This window comes from Microtus oregoni, unplaced genomic scaffold (genome assembly GCF_018167655.1).
Source record: "Microtus oregoni isolate MIOR12 unplaced genomic scaffold, Mior012 000062F_ref0000492, whole genome shotgun sequence".
NCBI classification, from domain to species: Eukaryota; Metazoa; Chordata; class Mammalia; order Rodentia; family Cricetidae; genus Microtus; species Microtus oregoni.
Genome location: NW_024543872.1, coordinates 2,322,538 through 2,343,906, shown reverse-complemented (window position 1 = coordinate 2,343,906; position 21,369 = coordinate 2,322,538). Strand labels below are relative to the sequence as shown.

The 21,369-nt window shown below is 44.1% G+C and overlaps 1 protein-coding gene across 1 annotated transcript in view; it reads left to right on the top strand.

The window, feature by feature from the left end:
• The first annotated feature begins 11,213 nt into the window (after positions 1-11,213).
• Positions 11,214-21,369, top strand: part of Scrn1 (secernin 1) — a 65,191-nt gene continuing 55,035 nt past the window's right edge. The window contains exon 1 of the mRNA XM_041640388.1: positions 11,214-11,443. The gene's annotated coding sequence lies outside the window, so the exon portion shown is untranslated. The remainder of the gene's footprint in view (positions 11,444-21,369) is intronic.

Below are 21,369 nucleotides of genomic sequence, written 5' to 3'. Positions count from 1 at the left end.
GGTGATGCACGCCTTTAATCCCAGCACCCAGAAGGCAGAGGCAGGTGGATCTTTGTGAGTTCAAGGCCAGCCTGGTCTACAAGATCTAGTTTCAGGACAGGCTCCAAAGCTACAGAGAAATTCTGTCTCAAATAAACAAACAAACAAAAAACCAATAAAATAAAAACATTAATTTCTATTTTAAATTCTATGTTAAAGTAAGTACTATTTGAAATTAAAAGGTGGACTAGCCGTGGATCCCAACCCTAAGGAATAAATCACTCCACACAGTTGGAATGTCGGATTCTGTCCACATATAAGCGCTAGGACCTATGGGCCATGGGTAGAGCATGAACAGTGAAAACCTGGGTCTAGGTTTATACTCGGGGTCCAGGGCAGTGAAAAGGGAAGTGAAGAAGGAATTTAAAAACTAAAATGTTTGCTATGAATCTGCATTACTTCCAGTTCCAAGAGAGCCAGGGGAGTTGATCCAACATGACGTTAAATGATACCCTTATAAAATTTTCTTTTCTTTTGTTTTTGTTTGTTTGTTTGTTTTGGTGGTTTTGGAAAATTAAAAAGTACCCAAACAGAATTCTTTTTGTAGGGCTGGAGAGATGGCTCAGAGGTTAAGAGCACTGCCTGCTCTTCCAAAGGTCCTGAGTTCAATTCCCAGCAACCACATGGTGGCTCACAACCATCTGTAATGGGGTCTGGTGCCCTCTTCTGGCCTGCAGGCATACACACAGACATAATATTGTATACATAATAAATAAATAAATATTTTTTAAAAAAAGAATTCTTTTTCTAAAGCTAGAGAAATTGTATAATTCTCTCAACAATGGAGTCACTGTTGAATCACTCATAGCAAGAGACAAGTGTACCTTTAGTGAAGCCAAAATTCTTATCGGACTTTAGACCAACTGTCTGGTGGTCTGAAGAACTGAGCAAAAACTTTTGGTCATCTCCGTGTAAAATGACTTTGTAAGCGAGCAGTGTTAGTACTGCAGGCTGAAGGTGCTCACAACGGAATACAATAGGTAAACCTTAACTATTGAAAATAGTTTGTGGGGGTTGGAGTGTTGGCTCAGCAATTAAGTGAACGGGCTGTTCTTCCATGGGATCCAGGTTCAATTCCCAACAACCACATGACCGATTCTACTAGCAACCACTCTCCAGTTGCAGGGGATCAGACATCCTCTTCTGGCCTCCAAGAGCATCAGGCACTCATGAGGTACACATATATACATGAAGTTAAAACACTCATAGATATAAACTAAAAATAAATAAATCTTAGAAAGTGGTCTCGAATATCACTAGAATATTAAAAACAAATTTAAGTTTTTAAGCTGTACATACTACAAGGTGGACCATTTCCACACAGAGAAATGTGTGTGTGGTGTGTGTGTGTGTGTGTGTGCGCGCGCGCGCGCGTGTGCATGTGGAGAGAGAGACAGAGACAGAGAGAGTACACAGAGAGACACAAAGAGAGACAGAGAGAGTGTGTGTGTGCATGCGCGCACACACACACACACACACACACACACACACACACACACACACACTGTATGTCACCAAGGAAGGGTTAGGATAAAACCTGAAGTCTGATTTGAATTTTTTTTGTGTGTGTGATTTTCGGGACAAGGTTTCTCCGTAGCTTTTGGTTCCTGTCCTGGAACTAGCTCTTGTAGACTAGGCTGGCCTCGAACTCACATAGATCCGCCTGCCTCTGCCTCACGAGTGCTGAGATTAAAGGCGTGTGCCACCACCGCCCGGCCTTCTGATTTGAATTTTGACTGGGTTTCGATTGTTGGAAAACCAGCTCTTAGCGCCAAACAGCTAAATTCATGAATGACTTCTGGGTGGTTTGAATAAAACTTGTCTTCTGTAGGTTCACATATTGGAACACTTGGTCCCCAGTTGGTGGTGCTGTTTGGAAGACTGTGGAACCTTTAGAAGGTAGAGCCTTGCTGGAGGCAGTAGCCACTGGAGATGTGCCCCATACAGTCGCTTGAATCTTGGAAGCCTTGGATCTTGGAGCTGTGAGGGAATGAAGCAATGAAAGACATGAAAAGTCGGAGTCCAGTGGTCTGTGAGCTCGGATGGAACCACACCTAATACTTCCACAAGGAAGATGCCATTGAGTTTATTCTGTCAGCACAGGGGATGGTTTAGCTAGTATTGGCCGGGGGGGGGGGGGGGGGTCTCTGTTGGGTGAGCCATCTCTGGTTTGTAAACGTCCAGAAGGAAGAAGCTGCAGTTGCTAGTTTTTGTTTACAAACTGGTCAGTCTTTTGTAAACACTGGTGCTTGGATCAGAAGAAGAAGGCGGTGCCAGTTTCAAGCCTGAGCCACCAGGGGAAAGTCATTGCCAATTTCCCATGGGTCTGAGGCCTTGGTCCATGTCATGGCTATACCCATGTCACCAATGCATATCCACTCAGGACTCCTGCTCCTTACAGGGGTTGGTTCTATGTAAAAGTCTATGGCTTTATTCCACTTCTTGTTTGTAAGTTGCTCTTGGTCATGGTGTTTTGTCACAGCAACAAATAGAAACTGATACAACTCCTAAAGGTAAAATAGAAAACAAGTGTGTGTGTTCTTAAAACTAGGCACAGACTATTTATGAGCTGTATTTTGTTTTAAATTAATTATAAACCATTGGCTAAAATGTGTCCCTTTGCCCAATGCAATTCACATCTAGAAGGCTTGATGGATTATTTAATTCCTAAATGTGATTAAAAATAGAGTTTATGAACAAACGCTTGTGTTCCTTATGTTTAGCCTGCACAGTAATTCTGTAAGTGGCTTTAAGGGCATCCTAAAGGCTGTTACTATGGTAACCTTCTCGGCACGGTCCTTAGCATGGCGGTAATAAGATGAAGATGGGTGGCTCTTGAATCTTGACTAGTGCTGTTCTTTCTCATCTTTCCGTGGCTCCACTGTAGCTTCTTCCTCTAAGCTAACTCGGGGACAATTGTGAGGCTTTCTTCCTTGCACGTAAGAGCTGCCTTCACATAAAATCATCCGGCTCATCCCCGTCAGATTTGCAGGCTGACAGGTCTATTCTTCTCTCTCCCCCTGCTATTATACTTAAATGAAGCACTGAGCAGAAAAGACCCCTACATGCTTTGTGCTAAACATGTTTCTAACTTGCCTGTATTTCAGACCCCTTGAAATCAGAGCACAGTGGGTTTTTAGAGTTTAAAAAAGTGGCCAATTGGTCAGGGATAATTTTTAAGTAGTTTGTTAGGTACTCTTCATTTAAGACCATCTTCCAAAGTTGTTTATATTTCTCAATACACTGGAACGATATGCTTGTCTGTGTTCAGCCCTTGCATTCCCCAAATAGCACATACAATAACTATATGCACACGGAGACAGCCTCCGTGTCCTGAGGCTTCACATCTGTAGCTTCAAATACACAGGTAGATTGTTCGCTCTGGTTCATTTTATGCCCCATTCCTTTCATATTATGTGTTTCCTTCTACATTCCTAAATATATTTGTCATATTCTAATACTGGTTTTAAAGTGTTAGAATATATTAAATATTAAAGATAGGCTAACTCTAGTATTTCTTTCAGTTTTAGTCTGTTTTTATTGATTAGTATGTTTTCTCTTTGTCTTATAATTTAGATGCTAGACTTATTTTATGTTGAATTTTATGCTGGGAGTGGTAGGTTTTTAAAACTCCTTTAAGAGGTGCAGGCCTTTGCTCAGCACTCTGTCTGGCTTTGTTATTCTTCCTACTAAGGCGCTCTGCAGGCAGATTCTCTAGCGACTACTCCACACAATCCACAGGAGGAATGTGTTTTGTGGACATGTGAACACCTCCTATGCGTTATGGGACTTATTTGAGCTCCCCAGTAAATGGTCTTCCTGCTCAGGCAACTCTGTGCCCCAGCCTGGGAATTTCACCTCCTGCATGCACAGTGGACATCCAGTCAGTTACTTCCAGGGAGCTTACGCAATTTCCAACGTTCTTTCCCCAATTTTGTCTTCCTCAGTGTGATGACAAATACTAGCTGCCCTGACCTCCCTGAACCTGCTTCTTCAGCCCTCAAATCCACCCAGGCAGTAAGACTGCTGCTCCTCTCTCCTTGTCTACATCCTATGGCCCTTCTTTCCACTCTCCATTTCCTTCTCTCCTCTCCCATCTCCTTTCTTTCTCTCCCCTTTGTCCTCTCTCCTCTTTATTTCTGACAAAGTTTCACTCTTTTTCCCAGGCTGGCCTTGAATTCCTGAGAAAAAGCAATTCCCCTGCTGTAGTCTCTTGAGAAGCTACAGTGCACCCAACTCTTTCCTCCTTATCTGCCCCTAAGGAGAAAGCTGGAGTGCTTTTCCTCTCAAATATCACACTCCTACTTTGCCTGTTATCCAGTGTCTAACAACAACAGGTTTCATACAAATATTCATACAAAATATTCATACAAAATATTGCCTGGTTTTCTAGTTATTTACCATGGCTAGCTGGGTTCCTGAATTTTCCCTTCATGGGCAGATGTAATAGTACAGGGACACTAATCTGATCTTAATGCCTCTAAGGAACACAACATCCCCAAATACACTCAACTAGAGCTTTGGTTTTTCCTTGAGACAGGGTTTCTCTGTGTAACAGCCTTGGCTGTCTTAGAACTAACTCTGTCACCAGGTTGGCCTCGAACTCACAGAGATCCACCTGCTTCTGCCTCCTGAGTGCTGGGATTAAAGGCATGTGCCACCACTGCCCAACTAGTGCTATTATTTTAAGAATATCCTCAACATACTAGTTCAATAAGAAGCATGTGTCTAACACCTGTACTGGGGACTGCCACCTCCTCAACTAACGGAGCCAAGTAGCCATAAACTAAAACTTTGAAGCCCTGATTCAAAGTAAAGGTTTCTCTTTGTATGTTATTTATGTTGGTGTTTGTCACAGGGATGGAGTTCTGACTAACAGGAGAAATGGAACGGAACTTCCTTGAATGAATGATCTCTGTTCAGTTCCTGCCTCCAGGTTCTTGCCCTGAGTTCCTGCCCTAACATCCTCAGTGATAGAGTTTGACCCGGGAGCTGTAAGATGAATTAAACCCCTTTCTTTCCAAATTGGTTTTGGTCATGACATTTTATCAGAGCAATAGAAACCCTATGGGAGACTGACTTTAGGGAAGAAAGGCCATCATGGAGGAAAGTCAGAGCAGGCACCTGGAGACAAGATCTTAAGAAGGGACCAGAGAGGAGTGGTCTCTTGAGGCAAGACCCCACAAAAGTCTAAAACCCAATTTATTAAGGGGTGCAATGAAAAGACAAACTTATAGATACAGAACAAATCAGATGCCTCCACTGACCCAGCTGCCTTCACCCAGCAGTTCTGGACAAAGAGCACCAAGAGCACCAATGGGCTGTCTCTCTGCCTGCTCTGCTCCGACCACTCAAGAGAGCCCGAGATCAAGAGAGCATGTGACCCTCTCCCTAAGCTGTGAGATAGGCAGACAAGACCACATGCTAGGGCTCCCTGCCCTAAAAGTCATTGGCTAAACAGATTGAAATCCTACCATAGCCTCTTTTGGTTTTGCATCTTTTTTAAATCACATGAATTCATTATGTTTGGATACAAGACAAAAAATGCACGGATCATTAATCAAGAAGATGCCCCACAGACTTGCCAACGGGCCAAAAGATTTAGGCGATTCCTCATCTGAGACTTCCTCTTCACAGGTAATTTTAGCTTCAGTTAAGTCGATAAAAAGCTAACCAGTGCCGTCAATGGGTATAATCCTTCATGATAGTTTGAGCTGAGTATGTTTTGCTTTGTTTTATTTGTTTGTTTTATCTTTTTGAGGCAGAGACTCATTATGTGGCCCTAGCCCGGATCTTGCTAAGTAGACCAATTTGCCGTCAAATGACAGAGATCCACCTGTCTCTGCTTTTCGAGTGCTGGGATTAAAGGTGTTCCTGGCTGACTGGCAATCTTCTGACTTCACAGTGAAAGTGATACACACTGACCAGAAAGCACACTTCAAAGCTGAAGTCTCTTTTCCCAAGCTGTGATCCTCAGTGTCAGCTCCTGAAGTGGCATTCTACCCAGCTAAGACACTGGGGGCCAGGTATAGTCAGTGTGTTTCTGACTTATGATGCTTTTGCCATATAGCATCATATTAAGTGGGAGAGCAGCTGTAGACAAGAGTCAGTTGTTGGGCTGGGGAGACGGCTCAGTTGATGGAGTGCTTGTCTTGATAGTGCAATGCCTGCCTTTAGATCTTCAGGACCCACATAGGATTCTGTGTGTGGTGGTGTCTACCTGCAATCTCAGCGATGGAGAGAGACAGGAGGTAGATCCAGGTAGATCCCCGAAAGGTCAAAGGTCAACCTTGTCTACGTGGTCAAGTTCTAGGGCAAGGAAAGAGAGAGACCCTGTCTCCAGGGATAAAAGAAAGGGGGGGCGTAGAAAGCACCTGGAACTGACACCCAAGGTTGGTTTCTGACTCCCAAGGTTGTTCTCTACCTCCATATATATGCCATGCATGTAGCTACCCACATCCACACAACACACATATGAAAGACACCGATTGCTTTTGTACATTAGTGACAAACAATTAGGAGTAAAGCAGAAAACTAGCAGTTATAATAGCATCTATAAACATGGAATACTTACTAAACAAAGTCTGTTTAAGACTTACTGCTGGACACTATAAAATTCTGGGAAAAATTAAAGACAACTTAAATGAATAGAGAAATATGTCATATATTAGGAAGCTCAGCTTAAGATGGAAATTTTCTCCAAAATCATCAGTGTATTTAAGGTAATACCAGTTAAGGTTTTTAATATTAGAAACTGATGAAAAGATTTATAGAATGCATTGCAAAGTACACAATACCTAGAACACCCAAAACAGTTTTGAAAGAAACCAGAGTTGGAATACTTAAGCATCCTGATTTTATGGCTCACTATAAAGCTACAGCAACCAAGAGAATGCAGTATTGACATAAGAATAAACACATACAATACAGCCAAGATAGACTTGTGTTTATGCAGCCAATCGATTTTCTTCTTACAACAGTATAGAAACTCAGTGAGAGTTCTGAGCAACTGAATCCTCATATCTAAAAAGTAAATGACCTTTCCTTTCCTTTTGCAGAAATGAAATGGGAATGCCTCAGGGTCCTGTGCATAAATCTAGTGCTACCAATCTCTGCATGCAAAGGCAGAAGGAAATTCTTGCCATCTTTAAGTAGTCAAAGACTGCGTGTATGAATATGTCAGGTGTGTGTGTGTGTGTGTGTGTGTGTGTGTGTACAGTGTTGTACATTCATCTATGTGAGTGCTGGTGTCAGTGTGCCACAGTGTGTGTAGGTCAGGGAACAATCTTGGGTGTCAGTTCTACCTTCCACAACAGCTCTGCTGTTGTCTGTGATGTTGTCTGCTGTGTGTGCCAGTCTATCCTACCTGTGAGCTTTGGGGGACTCTTCTGCCTTTGCCTCCCATTCCCTGTAGAAACACCAAGATTACTGATGCTTGTACCACACCTCCCAGCTTTTACCTTGGCCTGGGGATTCAAACTCAGGTCCACAGTTTAGATGAGGCATTTGAGCAGTTTTGCCCATTAAGCCAACTCCCTAGCCCATAGTTTTCTTTAACTGAGTACAAAGGACTTTAATCACAAAAGGAAAAGCAGGAATAAATTGGATGCCACCGATACTGAAATCTTTCCAGAAGTCGTCATGAATAAGAGGAAAAGGCAGGACAAGATCTGACAAGTATTTCCTGTACACAAATATGACAGACTTGTATTCAAACATAATGGATCTATGTGATCTAATATGGATGCAAAACCAAAATGGGAGTTTGGGATGAGTGGGCTGAGAAGGTGAGAACCTCCTTAATGAAATGTAGGGAAGGAGAGTTGTCCTGTTGTGTTGATCATCAGGGAAATCCAAACAAGGCAGCAGCAGCAGCCACCACACAGTCACCAGACCAGATAAATATCTCCTGTTAACTCCTGGAGAATACAGTTCGAATGAAAGCTGGCGAAGCTCACTTCGGAATGCATTTTGACAGTTACTTATGAATTTAAATATATGTGCCATATGACTTTCTCATTTCAATTTTAGATATTTACCCAAAGGGAAATGAAAACCTGTCTCCACACAAACCCGTGTAAATAAAGATGAGTGGTAGATTTAGTCATAATTTTCTCAACCGAAAAATAAAAACCAATATATGGTAACCCCTGGGTGCCTCTTCCAGATGTTCGGCAGGCAGTCTCCAGCCATCAACGTCTTCTGCCTCAGTTGTAGTGAGTTGTCCCCCCAAAGAGGTTCTGGCCTCTCCAGGGCAGTCCACTTCTATCAAAGGAGAAGGGTGGGGTGTGACGACCCAGCCTTCATGGTTACATGCATGACATTATGATGGGCAATGTATTGCAAACCGAAGGCTTCCTCTGCACTTAGTTCTACACCCCTTCTTTACAAGTGTTATACTTTCAAACACCGTCACAGCTCTCCTGGACTGTCACGGAGAGTCATTTACAGAGAGTATCCTACACAGACTCTGACACTTTCCATTAGCGTCAGGATATTCGCTTCCGTTCTTCCAGTCCAGGACAACTAATCACTCATGGGTCAAACTACTGAAAAGCTAGTTAGGGTTGTATTCTTTTAGTTAAAAAAAAACTTGATTACATAGTGTGTGTGTGTGTGTGTGTGTGTGTATGTGTGTGTGTGTGTGTGTGTGTGTGTGTACATGCCATGGCCCACATATGAAGTCCGAGAACAACTTGTCTCTTCTCTTCTTCCACTATGTGGGTCCTAGAGTATGAACTCAAGTCATTAGGCTTTGCAGCAACAGCCTTACCATTTAAGCCAGCTCACTGGCCCCATGCATGTTCTGAACAGCAATCCAAGTAGGGAAGACAGGTTATGTGCATGAACAGTTATGATGTTGTTGGGGTTGTATATTTTTCAGTATCCCAAATAATCTTATTTCCATTTTACTGCTTATAAATAAGACCAGCAGTGACCTCATAGGGTTTCACTAGAGGGATGTTATGAGTATCCCTCGTGACAATGCATGAAGGCTAGGGTCACCACTGTATCCCTACCTCCCCTTTTTGGTTCTGGAGAAGAAAAAAGTCCTCACCTACTTTGGGGAATAAAACAGAGTACAGTGCACTGTCATTTACTGGCTCTCAGGCTCCAGAGTGTACTGGGTAGACTATCACTGACTATGTAACAATCGTGTGTTATTTAGGAGATTTTTTTTTCTTGTAGGCTAGCTCAGAGAAACCTTGTAATTTACACAGCGCTAAACATCACATGATTGATAGAGGCCTCTGGTTAAAGCTCTAACTGATACTACTGGATGTTTTCTGTATCTGCTGGACTGTTCTGGTCCCTTATTTCTATGTGTGTGTCTTAAATGGCAGCAGAGTTTGTCTCTCCTGTTCAGAGCCTAGAAAAAAAAATGTTTTATTGGTGGTAAATAAATGCTGCTAACACCATGGCAGTGTCTCCAGCAGGCTCTGGAGATAAGGGAGACAGTTCAAACAGCAGCTGTCAAACTTTAATTCACAAGGAAAAGCCGAAATTTGACAGAAGGCAAGTTCCCTGGCCTCAGTTCCAGAGATTGACTTGGATAGTATGGGAGAGATTCTATTGTTGATTAACCGCACACATTCGGCTACAGTTCGTTGTTTGGAGTAAATAAGCAATAAGGCACCTTTGTGTTCCAAGTCTGTGAACCAATGGTCTATTCTACACTACTTTCATACCCTCATCTTTCTCCCACTGTCTGTTCACTGACCCAACACGCTACAAGTACACACACATTTGAGAGACTAAGTGGCTAGCAGCCAGTTACCCTGTACTCCTCTGCTGTGGAATTGTCTGTTAATATTTTCTTTCTTTTTTTTTGTCTTGTTTTGCTTTTGGAGACAAGGTTTCTATGTGTAGCTTTGGAGCCTGTCCTGGCACACACTTTGCAGATCAGGCTGGTCTCAAACTCACAGAGATCCGCCTGCCTCTGCCTCCTGAGTTCTGGGATCAAAGGTATGCTTCCTGTTAATTTTTTTATGAATCTTTCCAAAGGTAGTCTATGCATTTGCAAAGGGAAGTGCAAATATATATATATATATATATATATATATATATATATATATATATAATTTTCTACACACACACACACACACACACACACCACTGTTTTGCCCCTAACTTCTCCCCACTTTAGCCTTTTATTTGGTATAGGTTGGAAGTCTTGTATCAGAACACAGACACTAACCACATCTTCACAATATGTTGTATAGCATCCCATGGTATTCATAGGCTAAATTTTGTTCAGCCTTTTATTTTTTGAGGCAGGGGGTTACTATATAGCCCAGGCTAGCCTCCAAGTGGTCCTGCTACCTCAGTCTCTCTAAAAAATGGACTACAGGTGTGTGCCACCACACTGAGGTTTATTTCTAAGTGCTGCTGGTGCAGAGAAGATAGTTCTGGAGGGCCTCCTGCTCATTTCACACCCGTGTCCTTCCCTCTGTAGATAAATTCCTAAAGCAGAATCAGGTAAAAGTTGGCACGTGTTCTTATTTTGAGAGATACTGCCAAATTCCCCCACAGAGACGATAAAACTTGGATTTGCGTTCATCTGATGATTGGGAAATGCTTGTAGGTCTTCTCCCGCCAGCAAGTCTACTGCCTTTATTTCCCTGTGGACTCTCTTCTTACAGTTGGATACGGCCTTTTCTTAACAATCTATACAAGGTTAATCGAGTCTCAGCCACAGATGCGCTGTCAATAACCTTAAGGTAGGCATCACCCTCTTCCCCCCCAAAAAGTTTATTAACCCTGGTGCGGGACCTTGGCTTTGTTACTTGCTCTGTGACCTTGGTCCACAAAGCATGACTATGCTGCACAGTCTGGCTTGTGAACACGATCCGATAAAATCAGGAAGGGCTTGGACACAGAACGCAGATCTCTGCAGGGAATTCTCACCTAGGCATCAAGGCCCAGACCAGCGACCAAACAAACACCAGGGTCAGTAAAACATTGCGGGGAGGAAGCTGGGCCTGGCTCCTTAAGCTCTGGTTCTTCCCTTTGAGAGAGCGGCAACCAAGAAATAAAATCTAGAAAGGAGGGAGCCACTTTCTGATTGAGTCCCACCCTCTCTGCTGCTCTTGTACCTCCTGGTGCCCTCTTCCCCCTCTCCCTGGCGGAGCGGGCTGTGAGGCCTTGACAGTCCGACACAGTCTGGTCCTGCGGCCCTGAGCGCAGGGAGGCGGAGGGTGGGTCCGCGATCACGTGACCCAGCCAGCTGTTAGCAGGGGGTAGGAGAGCCCGGAGTCTGGAGATCGGGAAGCGCCGGACGTCGCCTGCTCTACTGCCGCTGCAGCCCTCGATGCAGACGCCATAACTCGCCCGCCGCAGCGCCCCGCAACTGGTCAGTCTCAGCATCAGCACCAGGACCCGGCCGGAGCCCGCAGCTTAGCAGGTGAGCCGCAGGCCACGCAGGGAGCGCGGGGCGCGGGCAACTGCTCTTCCCCTGGGCACTCACCACATTTCCCGTTGCGGTTCTAATGTCCGTGCCTCCCCTCATTGCGGGCCGGGGGAGGGGACAGCAGATGAGAGGTGACCTGGTCGAGCGTGATTGTGACTCAAGACCAGGAACTGCGGGGACGAAGCTACTGCAGCCTGGTCAGAACCTGCTTCTGCTCTCCACCCCGAATCCTTCTCGCACCTGCCTTTTAGTCTTACAACCCCGGGGCTGATTTTCCTGGGCGTCGAGTTGTAACGCCCAGTAAAGTGTCTCTGTGCTTCTCCGGGCGGCTCCTGGGGTTTCGGGATCGCAGGCGAGACTAGCCCCGAGAGCCTGACTCCTTCCCGGAGTAAAGCACCTGCGGCGCCTGATGGGGCTGCTGCCCTGGGCCTCCCCAGCAGAGTCCCAGGGTCTGTGGTCGCCTCCAAAGGCCAAAGTGCTGGATGGGACCTGACACTGCTTCGCCCAGGTTTCACCCCTGCATTGGAATTGGGGCGGGGTCATGCAAGGCAAGTGTCTAGATCCTTGCTAGTAGTTCACTTCAGTTTATCTTTACGTCCTCGCTTTGTTATTTCTGTCCCGGCATAATTATTTAGCAAACACCGCGAGGTCTACAGGGCAAAAGGGATGCTTGGATTTTAAAAAATCGGTTAGAATTTAGGAATGAAAATGTCGCTCACACCCATTTGTATTTAAAGCAACTTACTATTTTCTGTCTTCCAAGCTGACCTAGTAAGGTTCTCTTAAATAGTATGGTTTTTCTGTGTAATTATAGCTTGTGCCTCTTCCTGGTCGTGTGTGTGTGTGTATGTGTGTGTGTGTGTGTGCTGTGCTTCATGCCTGCCTAAAAGATGCATCACTTGCTGAGGAAACCTATGTTAATTCAAAATGGCAGCATGAAAAATCAGGCCAGGCAGAACCCGAGCAGACCACAGCCAACTGCAGCTGCCCCCTAACTTGAGCTGTGGAGATAATCAGCGGGAGGAGAGGCTCTTCTGGGTATAGGCCAGGAGTGTTCTTATGGCTGCTTAAATGAGAGCGAGCAGCAGTGACAGGGGGAGCAGGCGGGAAGTTTGGGGAGCTGCAGCTGTTTTCCCTAACTTGTCAAAAGCTGATACAAGCCTAACTGAAACTCTAATTTGATCTGATTTTCTTTAGGCTTATTTAAAGTCCACTGTACAGCTCACAACTGTGCATGGCAGCATACTTTGTACCTACAAGTGGCTCTTACAGAGAAAATATCCTCGGAGTGTAAATATCCTCGGAGAACAGTGCACGAAATGCACACAGTGCGTTTCTCTGGGAGGCTGACTTAGCCTGACAGTACCCAGGCACTAGGATTGCAAATTCTTGAAAGGTGACTCATTTCAGGATCCCCCCCCCCCCGCCCCCCATAAAGCAGCTTTTCTTTCCCTTTTCGCTGCAGGGCTGCCAGCCATCTTGTCTTTTAGGAAAGAGGAAGTGCGCAGGGAAGCAGGTGCCTTGGGGATAATGAACGAGAGGAAGATGATCCCTGAGGGTTAGTGGAGGCAGAGCTGGAGGGACTGAGCAAGCGAGCTCTGGACGGCAGAGAAGGCTGAAATGCAGGCTCAATGAACAGCTGAGCTCACGCCTATGGCTGCAGCTGACTCAAGCCAGGTCTTGCAGCTTTCCTGCTCAGAGCTCCACAAGCCTCATTTCAAAGTCTGAAGCGGGGAGCAGTTTTGTCCTGAATATCCGAGCAAAGGGAAGCAAACGGTAACAAATTAAAAGCTCTGGTTTTTAAGGGGTTATGCCTCCTTCTCCCCACAATCCCTATGCAGGCTAACCAACCCATTTAACTTCATGAATGTGTCCAGCTTCTGCCTAGCCACCTTTTCTAGTGATGATGCTGCATCTCTATGTAATAACCACAGCTTTAGTTGTGACAGAATCTTGGAGGTGGGAAATACATCCTTTGAGAAACTGGTAGCTTGTCTTGTATTGGTGGACAACTCTCAGATGAATTTATTTTGCAAATTTATTTGGTTTAGGCATCTATTTTTATGTAAAAACTTATCACAAGCCTGTTCTGAAGGACGGGTTTTCCTGTAACTGGAATTTTCTGAGTTGTGAGTCAGTGACTCCAGGTCACTGAGAGCAGAACTGGGGCTTCTGCATGGGCTAGCGCACTGTAGGGCGGTGAGGAGATGAAGTTCGGCCGGCCGCTCTGTTTTCACAGTCAGTTGTCACAGAGAGGAGATTAGCAGGAGCTGGAGAGTGAGCTAGGACTTGCAGCAGTGGGGTAGGCAGGAGCCAGGTATGGAGAGAAGTACCATAGTGAAGACGTATGTCGTGCAGCTGTGACAAGTGCCACCTAAAACTGTTGCTTGCATCAGGATGTGAGTGTGAAGACATGTTGAATAAACTGAAAATAACACGTTTTAAAAATGGGTAGCCTTAAACCAGGTAAGGTTCTAATCCTAGCACTCAGGAAGCAGGTGGGTTTCTATGAGTTTGAGGCCAGCCTGGTCTACATATTGAGCTCCAGGCCAGCCAGGGCTGCATGGTGAGAATGGGTCTCATAACAAAGAAAGAAATAAACAAGCATTAACCTAAAAACAGAAGCAAAAGCCCAACTTGGGAATGTAGTTCTGAAGCAGAGCCCTTCCTTAGCCAGACATGCCCGGGTTTCGTGTTGTTGGAAAACAGTGAGTGAGCAAATTTGAGTTAAAAAAAAAAACTCATGGAACTTCTAGTTCCACGCTGTCTGGTATATGAAGGACATTGGCTTTGTGCCTTGTAAGCCTTTAAAACCTAACCAGTGTGGGAGATGTTTTGTGAGTGTAAAATTTGCACTGGATCTAAAAAATTGATGTGGAAAAAATGTAAAATTTGTCATTAGTAAGTTTTATATTGATAGGATATTGATGTAATATGATATATATACTTTTAAATGTGGTTGCTGGACAGTATTAAACTTGTACACATGGCTCATATCTGTTTTATATTATATTTGTTGGGCAGTGTTGGTCTGGGCCAATATCAGGAAGTGGAGATTGCCAAGAGGCTCCTGATACTACTTGTAACAGTGGGTGTAAAGAGACAGGAAGACCAAACAGATTGAGTGACTGGTAACACTGGATGGAAGGGAAATATGTGGTGGGCATGAACAACCCTATTAGGAGATTCATCTCTCTCTCTCTCTCTCTCTCTCTCTCTCTGTTTTGTTTTGTTTTTCTGGTGTTAGTTTCATTTCTGTTGTGATAAAAATAACCTGATGAAAAGCAACTTAAGGAAGAAATGGCGTGGGGAGGTCAAAACAGCACAGCCCTGAAACTGGTCATATCTCACCCACACTCCAAAGTGAAGAGAAATAGATGTATATGTCGCTTGCTTGATTGCTTGTGCTCAGCCTGATTTTGTCACCCTTAGACAATTCCAGAACCCTTGTCTAGAGAATGGTGCCAACCCACACTGGGCTGAGGCTTCTCATATCAATTAATTTAATAAGACACTCCCCCACAGATCTGCCAGTAGACCAACCCAGTTCCTCACTGAGACTCTTTCCCCAGGTGATCCATCAAGTTGACAGATCCAGCTACCCACCCCAAACTATCCCTGAGCTGTGCTCCAACCCCAGGAGACCGTTGGAAGTAGAATAAGGGGACTGTGCTGTGACCCTTCACTTGGAGCCCCTGGAGTGGGTGCGGGCAGATGTTACAGTGGTTCGCAGGTTTGAACTATTAATGCTCCTATGTGGTGCTCAGTCTAACCTGCCCATCCCCATATGGCTGTGTTCACAGGTCTACATGAATAGAGGGCAGCCCAGTGAAGAGAGGGACCTGGACTGCAAGTTGGGGTCCCTGGGTCCTAGTGCTGGTTCTATTCTAACTAGGTGTGTGTCCTTGAACAAGTCACTCTTTTCTTGTTTTGTCTCCTTTGGGGGAAAAATGAGAATGTACCAATTTCACATGGACCACTCTTACTAACTGTCTCATTCTTGTTCGTGCTGCATTCAAGGCTGTCTGGGTAGAAGTCGGTTGTCTGTCACACAGACTGAACAGAAGGCCTAAGCATTCTTGCAATCTGCCATCTTGCCATTTCTCTGTACCTGGTGCCTTCTTGATTCTTTTCTGTTCTAATGTCCCACATTGTACAACATCTGAAACATGCTTTGCCTTGGTTTCCAACAGACTTCATCACTGTGGATGGCTACATTCCAGGCTAGACTTCTGTTCTCATCTTTGCCAGTGTCAAGTCATCTTAATCCCGAAACTTTGGAATATGTTTTAATATCATGTAGGGCTAGACCTGCTTCATTAGTTTTCACTTTTAAGACTTCTACACCAGTCTCCCCTTTCTTTTGTAGATTTGGGGGTGCGCTGAGAACTGAAACAAGGTTTTGAGCTGGTACTCCACTACTGAGCACTGAGCCCTTAAGCCTTCAGGATCCTCTTGGACACACTTTCTCTTAGAGAACTATTTATGTGTTGATTGCTGCCATGTTGAATCCTCAGATTCATTTAGGGAGGAATAACAGCTCTGAGTAACACTGGATGCTTACAGCAAAGAACTGGAATGCTCCTTGCCCCTTAGGTTTTCTCCTCCGTCCACATAAAATCTGACAGTTTTGTTCATCTCTGAGGTCAATCAGCCACAGCACATGCCTGTCTCCGAGTGCTGGGCACATCCTTCTTTGTCCTGTACATCTCTTCCTCTGTCACGCCCATGCCTATCCTCCATCTGAGCCTACTATGGAGCTTTCTCTTGGTGGCTCTTAGGCATGGTTATGAAGTTCCTGTTGGTGGCATCACCAAGGCCACGTGCTCACATTCCCTTTATAGCAGGTGAGATTCCTGAGGACCAAGAAGGTAAGAAGCCACAGGTTTGTGCTAATCATATCTGCCGTCTACACTCCCTAGCGTCATCCCCCTGCATCACTCAGGCTGTTGGGGTTTTTAGTCTTCTAGTCAGGATGTCAAGATGATAGCTAATCCCCACCAGGGAGAAGGAGTTTGAGGTAGTTCCTCTGTTCTGACTGATTGTGTGCTTAACCTGAGTCTCCCTGTTCTTTTACTTCCCTGTATGAACTAGATGTCTGGAAAGCTCTCCAGGGATTTGATTATTGTTGAAATCAGGTTACTACCCTCCTCTCTGCTCACACAGACACACCCTCTCTCTGCTCACACAGGCACCGTCTCTCTGCTCACACAGATACTCACTTCTTCCTGAGACCTTGAGAAGACCTCAGCTTCATTTCCCCTGAGCTGAACATAGGCCTATGAGAGGTTATACACTCAAAGTACATGCTGGCAATTCATCTGGCTGAAAATTCCGAATAAAAATGTAGCGATCAAGAGCCGAATATGTTCTTGAGGCTCTTGTGTGTTTTTTGATTGTATTCAGTAGTGACCTAGTGTCCTGAAATGTTTAATGGAAGATCTTAAAATGTCCTTCTTGTTCACTGAAGTAATCAGATCTTTTAAAAAGTTGAAGTGCCAATAATGAAATATGACCTCACTATTAAAAAAAAGGTTAACACTGCATAACCAGATAAACCGAAATTTGAAGTTTCTGTTTCTATATTATACCATTTTGCTCAACTCTGAGCTACATTCTAATCCTTTCAAGTCCCTTTCTGTATGTGGGTATATATCTGCTATCATATATGCCTGTATTATATGCTTGTTTATATGTATGTATACACATGTGTATTTGTGTGCATATAATACTAATATATACACATGTAATGCATAGGTTACTTTTTGAAAATAAAATTGAAAAAAGAATTGCTAGTGGTAAAACTTAGTAAACAACTCCAGCACTAATGAATATTTACAAGAAGTTTTACATTTCATTTTGTGGTTTGTAAAATAATCTCATTTCGCACCAGCAAGATTTGTACTTATTTACACAGCAATGCACACCATTTCTCCTGTAGAAAGTGGAAGTTAAGCCATTTGTTTATACAGTGAGAGCCAAATTCTAAGCTTCCATTTTCAGGACAATGGGAGGATTGTTTGTAAAAACTCCAGTCTACAGAGTTAACAGGTACGTTTCAAATCACACTAATGGCAAAAGATTTGAATAGACAGCACATTGTTTAGATGGAGAGGAAGACAGATGGCGGAATGGGGAGGTCAGGATTCTAAGCAACCTGCCAAATGAGTGGACACAGTGACAGCAGTGTTGGAAATGAGATCAGAAGGGGATGAAAGGGCCCTGCAGGTGGCCTTCGTGGTGGCTTGCAGGCTTTCCCACGGAGCACACTCTAGATGGTGAGCAAAGACCTCTGTCCTCTCGAGCACACTTTTTCTCCTTTAGCTCTAGGACTCTGTTCTCAGGGTAGTCCGTTTCTTTTTATTTTCTTTTTCTTCCTTTTTTATTTTAAGACAGGATTTCTCTGAGTTCCAGGTTTCTCTGGCTGTCCTGGAACTTGCTCTGTAGATCACACTACCTTCGAACTCAGAAATCTGCCTGCCTCTGCCTCCTGAGTGCTGGGATTAAAGGTGTGCACCACCATGTCTGGCCCAGTAGACATTGTCTTAATGGACCTTTATTCCAAATGATCTGCATATAACTGTACATGGGTGACATCATATGAAGGACTTAATATATTCAAGAACAGAATCCAGAATGTGGGTCTGTCTGACTTTTTGAAGCAGCCTTTATGTAACTATAAAAGTAATTATTCTGACACTGTATTTATAACCCATGTCATTAATGTCTTCTATTCTTTCCCTCTTCTTCCCGTTCCCCATCCCATTTGAAAGACGGGAAATTACTTTTCAGCCTGCCACGTATAAGAGAACATCTTCCTTACAATGAACTTAGCTTGACCATAGTATCACATCTCCCTGGCCTAGGTCCCACTGAAATCATTTGTCCACTTTTTCCTGAATTAAATAAAGAAAAGGTTATATTCAGTTTATTTTTCCTCTTCACTGCAGAATCCTTTAAAAATAATTATTTTATGTTTGTTTTATGTACGAGTATTTGCTTGCATGTAAGTGTGTGCACAGACTGCATGCAGTGCCATCGGGGACCAGAAGAGGGCATTGGATTCCCTGAAGCTGGTGTTGCAGACAGTTGTGAGCCTCTGTGGGTGCTGGGAACTGAACCTGAGTCCTCTGGAAGAGCAGCTGGTGCTCTTCACTGCTCACCAGTCGCCATCAGTCTCTACCCTGTCAAAGGACCATCGTTGTCAGCTGCAGAAAAGTGAGTGACAAGTTCTTTTGTCGCAACTGTTCCACTGGAAACTTTTGTAGTTACAGGTTTTTCAATGTCATGTGGAAACATTAGAAATTCTTGGAGAAAATTTATGTAGATTGCTGTCAATAGCCCTGTGAACTGTGCACCACTTCACACCACTCTGCCCACTTCCCCTCCATTCCCTTATGATTTTTCCAGCATCTTCTTAAATAGCAATGATTTAAAGGATGTCACATTCATGTTTTTATGAACTGTTTCGTTTCAGTAGCTTCTCCTGATATGTGTAGAATGAGACCGCTCGATCGTTTCCCAGCTGCCCAAACCAGAAAAATCACACAGAAACTGTATTAATTACAACACTGTTTGACCAATGACTCTAGCATATTCCCAACTAGCTCTGTCCTTCCTGTTACAACATTCCTTCTTCAAGAAGGTATCTGAGACACCACACAAATTCAGCCCCTAAGCTTGTAAGAATTCTAAACATGTGCTTTGGTTTTATATTTCTATATTTTGGACTATGGAGACGGGATCTCACTATGTAACACCAACCTGGGGTCTTCCTGTGTAAGCCTCCTGAGTGCTGGGATTATATACATGCACCACCAGCCAGCCTTACTTTTGAAAGGTTGATTATTATAGAAAAATTCAACCACCTACAAATGAAAGGTGGCAGTAGAACAGACCTCATGTTCCTGCCCATCACTTCCCTCAGCTTTTAGGTCAGCCATCTTGTTTCCTCTGAGCGCTACCTCTGCCTTCTGAATTATTTGCTCTATAACATTTACATAGTACGTGCTTTTTAGATGAGTATTTTTTAAGTCTTCTCTCTTTCTCAGAGTCTTACTATATGGTCCAGCATGATCTCAGATTCCCGGGCTCAAATGATTCACTGAGATCAGCCTGCTTAAGGAACTGCAGCTACTGGTGTTGGCCATTACACATACATAAGACATGGGCTTTTAAAATTCAGTTGTTTTTAAATGGAGATCATCACAGTATCGTGATAGGACATTAACAATCATTCTTTGATACCGTCAAGTATCTACTCATTGTTCATGTTAGCTCAATTGCCTTAGAAGATTTTTGTATGATTTTTTTTTTTAAATTAGGATCCAAGTAAGTGATGCTCATTGAAATCGCTAGGTGTGTATCTTAAGGAATTTTTGTCCCTCCATCTGTGGAGTTTTTGTTTGCTTATTTATTTGCTCTTTGGCATCTTTTTTGTATTTTTCTTTGTTTATTGTTGCTGTTAAAGAAGTCAATTTTGTTCTGTAGAGTTTTCTAGAATGCTAATTTTGCTGATGGCACCCTATGATGTACTTTTATTTCTTGTCAGTAGTCAGTGTGTGTAAGTTGCCCTTTGGAAAAGGAGTGTATCTGATGATCTAGGTGCCAGCCACTGATGAGAAGGATGCCGCAGGATTAGTGCATCACCAGTGAGTCATGGGCTATAAGAAGTAAGCATTGATTGGGTGCCCACTGTATGCAGTCACAGTGCTAGGTACGTTCCGTGACCTCTCTTATAAACCTGTGTGCTGTGCTTTGCTGTGTATAGGGACTGTCTGTTTCCAAATGACACTGTTTTAGAATTCATCAATGGAGTCAGGATAGGAAACAGGACCTTTGTGTCACTACAGCATGTCTGTCTCATGCCCAAGTACACATGTGACTTCAGGTGTAGGCAGACCTTAGAAAAGAATACAGTTACACAAGCCAGGTGCAGTAGATCTGGATTGCAGATGGAGGGATGGAGGAAGAGAATTCAGAGAACCCCAGCCTGTCTCTCCCACTCAGATCCATGCAGTCTTGGAGCCATACAGAATGTGAATAGGTCTTTCCAGACCTTTGAGTTGTCAGAAGAGGCCAAACATCAGAATGCCTGTCTTCAAATGTTAGATGCAGATTCAGAATTCTAAAGGGCAGTGCTCACTCAAGCCTGACAGTCCGCAGGCCCACATCACCCTGCAGGGAAGCATGTGGACCGGAGACCCAGCAGTTAGCTGGCAGAGGCAGATGTCCTCAGAGGCCCTATTTAAGCTCTAGCAAGTACTCTCTAACTCTCACCGCAAGTTGAGAAGAGTTTGTGACCCCTCATTACCTCCTAGAGAAGGGACAAACTAAGATTTGAGGTGACGTGGACTTATAACCTGCTGTTATACTGTTTAGTTAGTGTCTGATGTGATCCCCTAACCCCCTTGTTAAATGCAGACTTGGTTCCCAACCTGTGGCATTACTGAACGATGGTGGCATGTTTAAGAGTGGGCTTAGCATGAAGTCATGGGTCACTGGGCGGGGGGAAGGGGTTTAAGGGGATGACCTTCATGCAGCAACAAGCTCAGCTTCTTCCTCTCTCTCTCTTTCATTTCCAGTCAGGAAGTGAGCAACACCGCCTGACATGCTCAACCATGGGCTCAGAAGCAGTGGGGTCTTTAGATCATAAACTAGAGCCTCCCAAACTGGTAGATAGTAAGCCAGAATAGCTCCTTTGCTGTAAGGCGATTGTAGTTGTTTCTTTTCCCCCAGTGATGCAGAGCTGGCTACACACTTAGTTAACACATCTTCCTTGGTAATCCCTCAATCAAAGCCTTGGCTACCAGGGTCAGGGACCCCCTGGCTGTGGCGCTTTATGCTCTAGCCTTCTGAACTCCAAAGGAACGTGTAAAATCTGTCTTCTCTTAGGCAGAGCTTGCTGAGTCTGAGGTTAC